Raw genomic sequence first — 12268 nt, forward strand, 5'->3', positions numbered from 1 at the left:
AAAGCAATCTTTCTCAAGATTGCTTTGGCTATTTGGGGTCTTTTTTGCTTCCATACAAATTGTGAAATTCTTTGTTCTAGTTCTGTGATAAATGCCATTGGTAGTTTGCATTGAATCAGTAGATTACTTTGGGTAGTATAGTCATTTTCACATATTCCACATATGCATGGGTCATATGGTATTTGTCTTTTTCTGACTTATTATAGCATGACTCATAGTCATGTTATATCTCTCCATCTATTTGTGTCAGCTTTGATTTCTTTCATCAGTGTCTTAGAGTTTTCTTCATACAGGTCTTTTGTCTCTTTAGGTAGGTTTATCCCTAGGTATTTTATTCTTTTTGTTGCAATGGTGAATGAGATTGCCTCACAGTCTTAATGAGAACTGCTCACTTAAGCCCATCAACTTAGTGTCTCACACACAGCTAGAACACTTCAGAGAACACACAGTAGCTTTTATATGCAGTCAGTACTCATGAACAAAAACGTGGGAAATCTTTGGAAATTTCTGACAGCAGCCCGGCTTGACTTGTGAGGCTGACGTATCTGGGTTTGGGCTGGGACAACTGAGTGACTGAGTTCCCTCTCTACCCAGCCTCATCCTCCAGCAGTAAGGTCCAGGCCTGTTCATGTGGCTCCATCAACAGTGAGTAGACAGCCACCAAAATAGATGAGCCTTGTCATTTGTGACAATGTGGATGCACCTTGAAGTCACCTTGCTAAGTGAAATGAGTCAGAAAAATACAAATACCATATGACCCATGCGTGTGTGGAATATAAAAAAAAAGAAGAAGAAAATTAATGAACAATCAAAACCAAAACAGACATATAGATACAGAGAACAGAGTGGTGGTTACTGGATGAGGTAGGGCAAAATAAGTAAAGGGTATCAACTGTGTGGTGATGTATGGAAACTAAATTTTAGGTGATGAGCAAACTAAAATATATGGAGGTAGAAATATAATATTGTACACATGAAACTTATGTACCTCAATAACATATAAATCTTTTAAAAATCAGTGAATTTCTCCTCAATGAAAGGGAATGCTGGACAGTTCCAAAAATTTAAAAGAGCCTGCACCAAATTATGGCTGGGAAGTGTGTATGTGAAATTGTCATAAGAGCATCGGTTATAATTTAGAAGATTCTCAGAAGTTTAAAAGAATGAGGACGAGTGCTTGCTTCGGCAGCGCATATACTAAAGTTGGAACCATACGGGAAAATTAGCATGACTGCTGCGCAAGGATGACATGCAAATTCGGGAAGTGTTCCATATTTTTATATAAAAATAGAGTCAAGGACCTACTGTATAGCACAGGGACTTCTACTCAACACTCTATTATAAACTGTACGGGAAAAGAGTTAAAAAAAAAAAAAGGACAGATATATGTCTATGTATAATTGAATCAAGCTGCAGGACACCTGACACAAACACCACATTGAAAATCAACTATACTCCAGCATAAAATATTTAAAATAGAGTGAGGACAAGATCTGCAAGACCCTTTCCAGCTCTGTAATCCTATTAAAAAATAAATACAAATGTTAGCAAAACAGAACACACAAAAAGAAGAAAAGAACAGTAAGTGGAAATATAAGACCTCTTGAAGACAGGCGTGAAACGGGTACACTGCCATTTTCATCACATTGCTAATCAAAGTCAATGGAAAAGCCAACCCAGATTCAAGGAAGAAGGAAGCAGATTTTGCTTCTTTTATAATATTTACTTTTTTTTGTGATGCTCCAGGTATTAGTTGTGGCATGTGAAATCTAGTTTCCTGGCCAGGGATTGAACCAGGGCCCCCTGCATTGGGAACACAGAGTCTTAGCCACTGGACAGCCAGGGAAGTCTCAGATTCCACTTCTTAATGGGAGAGGCTACAAAGAATTGTGGTCATGTTTGCTATCTATTACAGTTATCTGAGGAAAGTGATCTGTTCCAACAAGAATAAGCTACTATGTCCCTGTATTATTCAAGGTACCCAGATTCTAGAGATGAGCCCACATCTAAAGATGCATCAGTTAAGCAGCATAAAATAATGAAGTCCCAGACTTGGGATTTGAACTTGGCAGAACAAGGGCAGAACTGAGACCTTTAGCCATGATTTTCTTCACCGCTCAACTCAAAGAGCAGCTCTTCCAAATTGTTATTCATATGCCCAAACCAAGTATTACCAAGTGCTTTCCTTTGAGCCTTCCTAGCAATATATGGGTCATTTGCGATTGTCCTTATCTTACATGATTGTGTAGTAAAATCATTTTTCTGGTTTGAAACCCCAGTCTAAATTTAGACTACTTGAGGACAAGCACTGCAACTTGTCCATTACTGCATCTCCTAAGCATCAGGCACAGCAAGTACACTGGAATACAGTTGTACTTTAAGACGTTTGCATGGATATTTATAACTAAATTTTGTAGGTTTTTTTTTTCTATTGTGCTATCTTTGGCAGAGTTTTTAAAAAATGTGTATCTACCTGATAAAAATAATTTGGAAACTTTCCTTTTAGTACTTCAAATAATTCAGATATTGTAAATTATGGGGCACATTCATGTAGGCATCTTGGATTGGGAGTATATGGCTTGCTGCTTCACCAGTCACCTTAGTTACATCTTAGCCATTTTCTCATTGTGCATCATCTGCTCTGTACCAAGCCCTTTCCACCACCCCCATGTATCTACATATTACAGGAACACAGAAATTGTCCATTTAGGGCAACAAAAGTCTCATGAACATCATGTTGCTGTGAATAGCAGGTGTCTGAAAGCTTCCATGCTTACCTTCAAGTTGGAATACAAATTAGAGAAAGAAAAAGAATGTCACAGGTGTTGGAGAGCATGCTATGCTCCACTGCTGAGTGAAAAACGCGTTTTGCTGAAAGCAAGCTGCCACCACTTATGAAAAGCTATCGGGGCTCAGAGTCCAATTAGAGAGGAAAAAAAAATCAATAGTGATTCACTTCCTTGTTAGAGGAATTGATTTTCCTGATAAAGTTCACAATATTCTTAGAGTTGGTCTTAATCATTTTCTGGGAAAATGGCACAGCTCCAGCTCTCCCAAGTTGTATAGTTAAATTGAGATCAGTGGTTTAGCAGTGCAGGGAGTTACAAATCAATCTCATCAAAGAGGAAACTGCATCCCTCAGACAGAAAGTGAGCAAAAATACCAGCCAGACATCCCTCTCTCGCCAAATATTCAGATGTTTATTTTATCTCTTTTTAAAAAAATCTAGGTAAGGACCATGATCTTCCAGTTTTCATTCGGACCTGAATATCAAAATGGATATATGGTTTCATTTTTCTTGTTTTGATAAATAAAACTGTGCCCTTGGGTTTAGAAGACTTGTCTGTATTCCAGCTCTCTCTTGCTGGCCTCGTGACCTTGAGAGAATCATTTCACTTCCCTGAATTGCTCTTCATCTTTAAAAAGAGATTGGATTTGCCGATGTGTGTGCCAGATGTATATGTGGATATCAAACAATCATGTGTAATTCAGCAATTACTTGTAATTAAGCAATTACATATGGCAGACACTGCTTCAAGTGCATCAACTCTTTGAACTCTCACAACCACCCTGTGGAAAAGCTATCATTATCCCTCCATTTAGAGACAAGGACACAGGGATGTAGAGAGGTTTAGGTAATTTGCCCAATCTTAATTCTTATTCAGGGCCACATGAAACACAGGGGCTTGATCACTGTTTCTAGAAAGGATTCTAGAACCAAATAAATTTGGGAAACACCACCTCCTATATTCTCCTTTTGGGAATTTGCATTTGATGTTAGTTAATGAAAGGTTCTGGGGAGTCTAAAAGCAGACACTAGTTTATCTCAGCATTTTTCAAATAATTTGGTTATAGAACTTTCTTTTTCATGCAATACTAGCAACATCCCAAAGGACAGTCAACTAAGAATCAGAAAATATTTGAGTTCCAGTTCTAAACACAAGTTCTTAAGTGAACTTGAAAATCGCTTAAATTTTACAAACCTCAGTTTCCATTATTAAGCTAGTGAAACACCTACTTCAACAAAGCATTTATCAGTACATGAATTAAATAAGATGCCATATGGGGAAGCTCTTTTGTAAATAATGAAATATTACACAAATGCTAGATGTTATTTTCATTAATTCAATTCTTTGAACATGAAATATGAGAAATGGTTTCCCAACCAGAGACAACCCTTGTCACTCAATCATTTGTAAAACTCATTCCTTTTTTTTTTCTCTTTTTTTTCTTTAACCATGAAGTCTACTCCAAAGTTACTATCCAAACAGCAAAATAATTGAATCCCATTAAAGGCCTTTTTCTCTTATATTTATTTAACAAGAGTCTGTATTCAATCTTTGATCGAATGATTGCTCTAAAAATTAATTCTGTAAAATCCTATTTGAGACTGTTTTAAATTAAACACAGAAACCTGGAATTGTTTCAACAGTTGATAAATACATTACCTGTGTATAACCAACTGTGTTCTAGAAGTTCATCACATCTCATTTTTATTCTTGTTGCTTGTCATTTGTTTCCTACTGTTGCTATCATGTTCTGTATCTCCTCTACATATTCTGAAACACTGCTATTTTGGCACTGTGTGTTGCATTAAAAGTGAAATTCAGCATGAGAAAGATCCTCTGGATTCAAGAAATTTAATGATCAGAGTACCATCAAGCAGTGTGTGTGTGTGTGTGTGTGTGTGTGTGTGTAGTAAGTTCCCTACTTACAAACCTTCACGTTGCAAACTTCAAAGGTGTGGACATTGGCTCACATGTCCAATCACACAAGTTAGTTCCCTCGTCTGGTGTACATTGTCACATGCACAACTCCCCTACAAGTGGTTGTGCTTCAGTGTACAGCACTACTTAGAGTGCAATAGAATAGAATCTTCACAGCAGCTGGCCCTGTGTCTCCTGTTGCTGATGATCCTCCAGCTCTACCCTCTCCCACCTCCTCTCCCTCCTCCAGTCAGTAACTCCTCTCTCCTGTTCACTGCATGCCAGCACCTGTATGCCAGCTGTTTACTGTATCACTGTACTTTCCAAGGTACCACACCGCAAGATCGCGGCTTCCCTGATAGCTCAGTTGGTAAAGAATCGCCTGCAATGCAGGAGACCCTGGGTTGATTCTTGGATTAGGAAGATCCGCTGGAGAAGGGAAAGGCTACCCACTCCAGTATTCTGGCCTGGAGAATTCCATGGACTATATAGTCCTTGGGGTCACAAAGAGTCAGACACGACTGAGGGAATTTCACTTTCACTTTTTACTGGAAGATTAAAAATGTTTTCTTTATTTTTTGTTTTTATGTATTATTTGTGTGAGAAATATTATAAATCTATTACAGTACAGTACTTTATAGCCGATAGTGTTACTTAGGTACCTAGGCTAACTTGGTTGGACTTAGAACAAGTTGGACTCATGAATTCACTCTCAGAACAGAACTTGTTCATATATAGGGGACTTACTCTACAAACTATGGCCTGCACACCAAACCAAATCCTTCATCCTGTTTTTGTACAGTCCAGGAGTTAAGAAAAGCTTTTTTAATAGTTGAGAGGCATGGAAAGAAATAAATACCATGACAAGTGAAAATTATATGAAATTCAAATTTCAGTGTCCTTAAGTTTCACTGGAATATAGTCACACTTGTTTGTTTACATATCATCTGCAATAAGGCAGCCTTCACAGTATAGCAGCAGAGTGAGTAGTTAGGATAAGAGATGGTAAGCTTCACAAAACCTAAAACATTTACTGTTTTGCCCTTTATAAAAGAGTTTGCCAACCTCTGTTTTATGTTCAGTATTTTCATACAATGGGTTTTGCCTGAGAAAATATAGTTCCTCTACAGAACAGACATCTGGAGACAGATTTGGAGAAATAAGCTTGGTTTGCTTAACTTTACTTAACCTATAAAAGAAGACTATGGTTTAGTAGAAATATCAGGGGGCTTGGACCTTGGCAATAAGGAGTTCATGATCTGAGCCACAGTCAGCTCCCAGTCTTGTTCTTGTTGACTGTATAGAGCTCCTCCATCTTTGGCTGCAAAGAATATAATCAATCTGATTTCGGTGTTGGCCATCTGGTGATGTCCATGTGTAGAGTCATCTCTTGTGTTGTTGGAAGAGAGTGTTTGCTATGACCAGTGCGTTCTCTTGGCAAAACTCTATTAGCCTTTGCCCTGCTTCATTCTGTACTCCAAGGCCAAATTTGCCTGTTACTCCAGGTGTTTCTTGACTTCCTACTTTTGCATTCCAGTCCCCTATAATGAGAAGGACATCTTTTTTGGGTGTTAGTTCTAAAAGGTCTAAATGTCTAGTAGGTCTTCATAGAACTATTCAACTTCAGCTTCTTCAGCATTACTGGTTGGGGCATAGGCTTGGATTACCGTGATATTGAATGGTTTGCCTTGGAAACGAACAGAGATCATTCTGTTGTTTTTGAGATTGCATCCAAGTACTGAATTTTGGACTCTTTTGTTGACTATGATGGCTACTCCATTCAACAGAATGGGAAAGACTAGAGATCTCTTCAAGAAAATCTGAGATACCAAGGGAACATTTCATGCAAAAATGGGCACAATAAAGGACAGAAATGGTATGGACCTAACAGAAGCTGAAGATATTAAGAAGAGGTGGCAAGAATACACAGAACTTTACAAAAAAGATCTTCACAACCCAGATAATCACAATGGTGTGATAACTCACCTAGAGCCACACATCCTGGAATGTGAAGTCAAGTGGGCCTTAGAAAGCATCACTATGAACAAAGCTAGTGGAGGTGATGGAATTCCAGTTGAGCTATTTCAAATCCTAAAAGATGATGCTGTGAAAGTGCTGCACTCAATATGCCAGCAAATTTGGAAAACTCAGCAGTGACCACAGGACTGGAAAAGGTCAGTTCCCATTCCAATCCCAAAGAAAGGCAATGCCAAAGAATGCTCAAACTACCGCACAATTGCACTCATCTCACACGCTAGTAAAGTAATGATCAAAATTCTCCAGGCCAGGCTTCAGCAATACGTGAACTGAGAACTTCCAGATGTTCAAGCTGGTTTTAGAAAAGGCAGAGGAACCAGGGATCAAATTGCCAATATCCGCTGAATCATCGAAAAAGCAAGAGAGTTCCAGAAAAACATCTATTTCTGTTTTATTGAGTACGCCAAAGCCTTCGACTGTGTGGATCACAATAAACTGTGGAAAATTCTGAAGGAGATAGGAATACCAGACCACCTGACCTGCCTCTTGAGAAACCTTTATGCAGGTCAGGAAGCAACAGGTAGAACTGGACATGGAACAACAGACTGGTTCCAAATAGGAAAAGGATTACGTCGAGTCTGTATATTGTCACCCTGTTTATTTAACTTATATGCAGAGTACATCATGAGAAACCCTGGGCTAGAGGAAGCACAAGCTGGAATCAAGATTGCTGGGAGAAATATCAATAACCTCAGATATGCAGATGACACCACCCTTATGGCAGAAAGTGAAGAGGAACTAAAAAGCCTCTTGATGAAAGTGAAAGAGGAGAGTGAAAAAGTTGGCTTAAAGCTTAACATTCAGAAAACTAAGATCATAGCATCTGGTCCCATCACCTCATGGGAAATAGATGGGGAGACAGTGGAAACAGTGTCAGACTTTATTTTGGGGGGCTCCAAAATCACTGCAGATGGTGACTGCAGCCATGAAATTAAAAGATGCTTACTCCTTGGAAGGAAAGTTATGACCAACCTAGATAGCATATAACTTAAAAGCTTTTGCACAACAAAGGAAACTGTAAGTAAGGTGAAAAGACAGCCCTCAGATTGGGAGAAAATAATAGCAAATGAAGAAACAGACAAAGGATTAATCTCAAAAATATACAAGCAACTCTTGAAGCTCAATTCCAGAAAAATAAATGACCCAATCAAAAAATGGGCCAAAGAACTAAACAGACATTTCTCCAAAGAAGACATACAGATGGCTAACAAACACATGAAAAGATGCTCAACATCACTCATTATCAGAGAAATGCAAATCAAAACCACAATGAGGTACCATTACACGCCACTCAGGATGGCTGCTATCCAAAAGTCTACAAGCAATAAATGCTGGAGAGGGTGTGGAGAAAAGGGAACCCTCTTATACTGTTGGTGGGAATGCAAACTAGTACAGCCACTTTGGAAAACAGTGTGGAGATTTCTTAAAAAACTGGAAATAGAACTGCCATATGACCCAGCAATCCCACTCCTGGGCATACACACTGAGGAAACCAGATCTGAAAGAGACACGTGCACCCCAGTGTTCATCGCAGCACTGTTTATAATAGCCAGGACATGGAAGCAACCTAGATGCCCATCAGCAGATGAATGGATAAGGAAGCTGTGGTACATATACACCATGGAATATTACTCGGCCGTTAAAAAGAATTCATTTGAATCAGTTCTAATGAGATGGATGAAACTGGAGCCCCTTATACAGAGTGAAGTAAGCCAGAAAGATAAAGAACATTACAGCATACTAACACATATATATGGAATTTAGAAAGATGGTAACGATAACCCTATATGCAAAACGGAAAAAGAGACACAGAAGTACAGAACAGACTTTTGAACTCTGTGGGAGAATGTGAGGGTGGGATGTTTCGAAAGAACAGCATGTATATTATCTATGGTGAAACAGATCACCAGCCCAGGTGGGATGCATGAGACAAGTGCTCGGGCCTGGTGCACTGGGAAGACCCAGAGGAATCGGGTGGAGAGGGAGGTGGGAGGGGGGATCGGGATGGGGAATACGTGTAAATCTATGGCTGATTCATATCAATGTATGACAAAACCCATGTAAATCTATGGCTGATTCATATCAATGTATGACAAAACCCACTGAAAAAATAAATAAATAAAGGAAAAAAATGTAAAAAAAAAAAAAGAAAAAGAAAATGCAGAGACATTACTTTGCCAACAAAGGTCCGTCTAGTCAAGGCTATGGTTTTTCCAGTGGTCATGTATGGATGTGAGAGTTGGACTGTGAAGAAAGCTGAGCACCGAAGAATTGATGCTTTTGAACTGTGGTGTTGGAGAAGACTCTTGAGAGTCCCTTGGACTGCAAGGAGATCCAAACAGTCCATCCTAAAGGAGACCAGTCCTGGGTGTTCATTGGAAGGACTGATGCTGAGGCTGAAACTCCAATACTTTGGCCACCTTATGTGAAGAGTTGACTCATTGGAAAAGACCCTGATGCTGGGAGGGATTGGGGGCAGGAGGGGAAGGGGACGACAGAGGATGAGATGGCTGGATGGCATCACCGACTCGATGGGCATGAGTTTGAATAAACTCCGGGAGTTGGTGATGGACAGGGAGGCCTGGCGTGCTGCGATTCATGGGGTCACAGAGAGCCGGACACAACTGAGCGACTGAACTGAACTGAACTTGGACCTTGGTATAAACCTTGCCTTTGGTTTTCTTAGCTGTCTGTCCTTGGGTATACCATTTTAACATTCTCAATCTCAGTTTCCTTCTGTTTAAAATTGGAGTCATGAATTTAGCCCAGTACCTATCACAAAGCAGTGTTCTGAAAAGTGTCAGTTTTCTCTCCCAGAGTCCCAGAAAGGGCCATGGGAAATGCATTACAGATGCCTTCCAGCAATCTGTTTTGCAGTCTAGACCACAAAGCAACTGAAATTAAGGAGCAGAGCAGCCCCCAGCCTGCTCCCTGCAGCTTATTCACAGTACTTTTCAGGTCTACCTGACTGGAAAGTGATACATTTCAGAAAGACTGTTTAGTTTAGTCTTTCCTTCTTATAAACAACTATCTGGCTACATGAGCTTCTCACTGGAGATGTGCTTCAATTCAATGTTAGACATCCAGCCCACAGATAACCACTTCTCTTACCCTTCTAATGCTGTCTGTGTTGGTCTCTGTGGTGCAGGGCAGTGCTTCAGCCTCACCTCCACGTTCTATGATTCTCTCAGTGGTGAAAATGTTCTTGAATAGTTGTTAATTGTTCTTATTGTGAGGAAGAGTGAGATTAGGAACAACATATGTCATTAAATGTTGGTGACATCACTCCTATGGTTCTTGATTGACAAGTTTTTTTCCTCCAGCACTTTGAATACTGTTATTCCACTGCCTTTTGATCTCTATTATTTCTACTGAGAAGTCAGATGTTAATCTCATTGGGCTCCCTTGTTAACAATGAATCATTTTTCTCCTGATGCTTTTCCAGATCTTTTCTTGTCTTTGGCTTTCAGCATTTTTGCTATGATGTGTCTATTTGTGTCTCTTTGCACATTTATTCTACTTTAAGTTTGTTGAGCTTCCTAGATGTTTAATTTGGTGTTTTTCCATAAATTTAGGATGTTTTCATCCCCATTATTTCATCAGTATTTTTTCTACTGTCTTTAACTTCTCTGTTTCTGGTATTATCATATACTTGTTGGCACACTTAATGCACTAGTGTTTCTCTGAGGCTCTGTCTGTTTTTATTATTTTTTTCTCTTCTTCAGATTACATAATTTCTATTGCTCTATCCTCAAGTCTGCTAATTCTTTCTTCTGACAGTTGAAATCTATTGTTGTGTCCCTCAAGTGAATTTTTTATTTCACTTACCTTACTTTCCAATTTAAGAAGCTTCACTTTGCCCTTTAATATGATTTCTGTCTCATTATTGATATTTCCTATTTAGTGGAACATTATCATCATACCTTCTTTTACTCCTTTAAACATTCTTTTCTTTAGTTCTTTAACATGTTTATAATGGCTAATTTGAATTTTTTTCATTTATTTTTATTAGTTGGAGGCTAATTACTTTACAATATTGTAGTGGTTTTGCCATACATTGACATGAATCAGCCATGGATTTACATGTGTTCCCCATCTTGAACCCCCCTCCCACCTCCCTCCCCATCCCATCCCTCTGGGTAATCCCAGTGCACCAGCCCTGAGCACTTGTCTCAGGCATCCAACCTGGACTGGCAGTCTGTTTCACACTTGATAATATACGTGTTTCGATGCTGTCCTCTCAGATCATCCCACCCTTGCCTTCTCCCATAGAGAAATTTTTTTATATGACATCTGGTCTCTTTTAGAAGCAGTTTCCATTGCCTGCATTTTTATGATATATGGATCATATTTTCCTATTTCTTTGCATTCCTTATAAATTTTGCTGGTAACTAGATATTTCAGATAAAATATTATAACAACTGTGGCTGGACATAGGTACTCCCTTTCTTGGACTTATTATTATTATTTGATTTTTTATTTGTCTAGTGACTGACTGGATTATATCAGTGAAGTCTGTCCCCCTTTAACACTGTCCTGCAGTGTTAAGTCTCTGATGTTGGTCCTCAGTGAGGTGCAGTGTTGCCTGAAATAAGAATGGTTCAGTTAGGGATCTCTTTGACTATCTCTTTCCCTGACGCACTCATGAACTTCATGTATGCCAGACACTCCCATCCAGGGAATTTCATCTTTGCTTCTCCCTCTTTCTCTGTGATTCTTCCCCCAGATATTGCCATGGCTTACTTTCTCATTTCACTCAGGTCTTGAGTCAAATGTTATTTCTAAATAAAACCCTTCCCTGGCAAATCTATATATTAGTAGAATAGCAGCCCCTCTTTGGTTGCTTCCTTGTTTTACTTTTTCCCACAATATTTATACTGACTGGCATGATAGCATGCTATTTTTTATTGTCCATATCATACCCTAAAATGTAAAATTCACAAAACGTGAATTTTGCCTCCTCCATTCACTGTTACATCAATTCTAGAGGCTAAGATAGTTCTTGGCACAGAGTAGGCCCTCTCCAAATTTTTTTTATTAAATTATTGAAAAACTAAATACTGTGTTGCTATACACAGTAGACACCAGAAGTGGAGGAAGTATACTCTAGGAAGAAGACTAAGACAAGGAAAATTGCGAATGCAGAAACACCAAAGAAAGGCAGAAACACTTCTGCCTTCTTGGACTTGCTCCTCTGTCTGTCTGAGGAAGCAACTCCTTATTCCTTTGCTTTAAAATTTCACAAATCTCAAGCTGCAAGGCAGAAGAGAGGAGGAACTGGTGAAGGAGGAGAAAGTAATTTGACTGTGTTTCATTTTCACAAGCACACTCGTTCTCAGAGTTAGGGCAAGTATCAGGGACCAGAGCCACCGAAGGGACAGTGTTACATGTATATTTCCACAAAATGCTTACATGTAGCTGAGCAATAGGTCACTTCTCTGGTTCAACTCCTTCGAGGGTTCCTGCTCTTCCCCCAGAAGACCCTTAATATCATTGAAAATCCTTAATGCCACTGAAAGATCCTA

General features: G+C 39.2%; 1 non-coding gene across 1 annotated transcript; it reads left to right on the forward strand.

Annotated features, from left to right (window-relative positions):
• Positions 1–1173: 1173 nt before the first annotated feature.
• LOC122683351 lies at positions 1174–1279 on the forward strand. Its single transcript, XR_006337702.1, has one exon. It is a non-coding gene; the product is annotated as a U6 spliceosomal RNA (small nuclear RNA).
• Positions 1280–12268: the final 10989 nt, after the last annotated feature.

Source organism: Cervus elaphus, chromosome 24 (genome assembly GCF_910594005.1).
Source record: "Cervus elaphus chromosome 24, mCerEla1.1, whole genome shotgun sequence".
NCBI classification, from domain to species: Eukaryota; Metazoa; Chordata; class Mammalia; order Artiodactyla; family Cervidae; genus Cervus; species Cervus elaphus.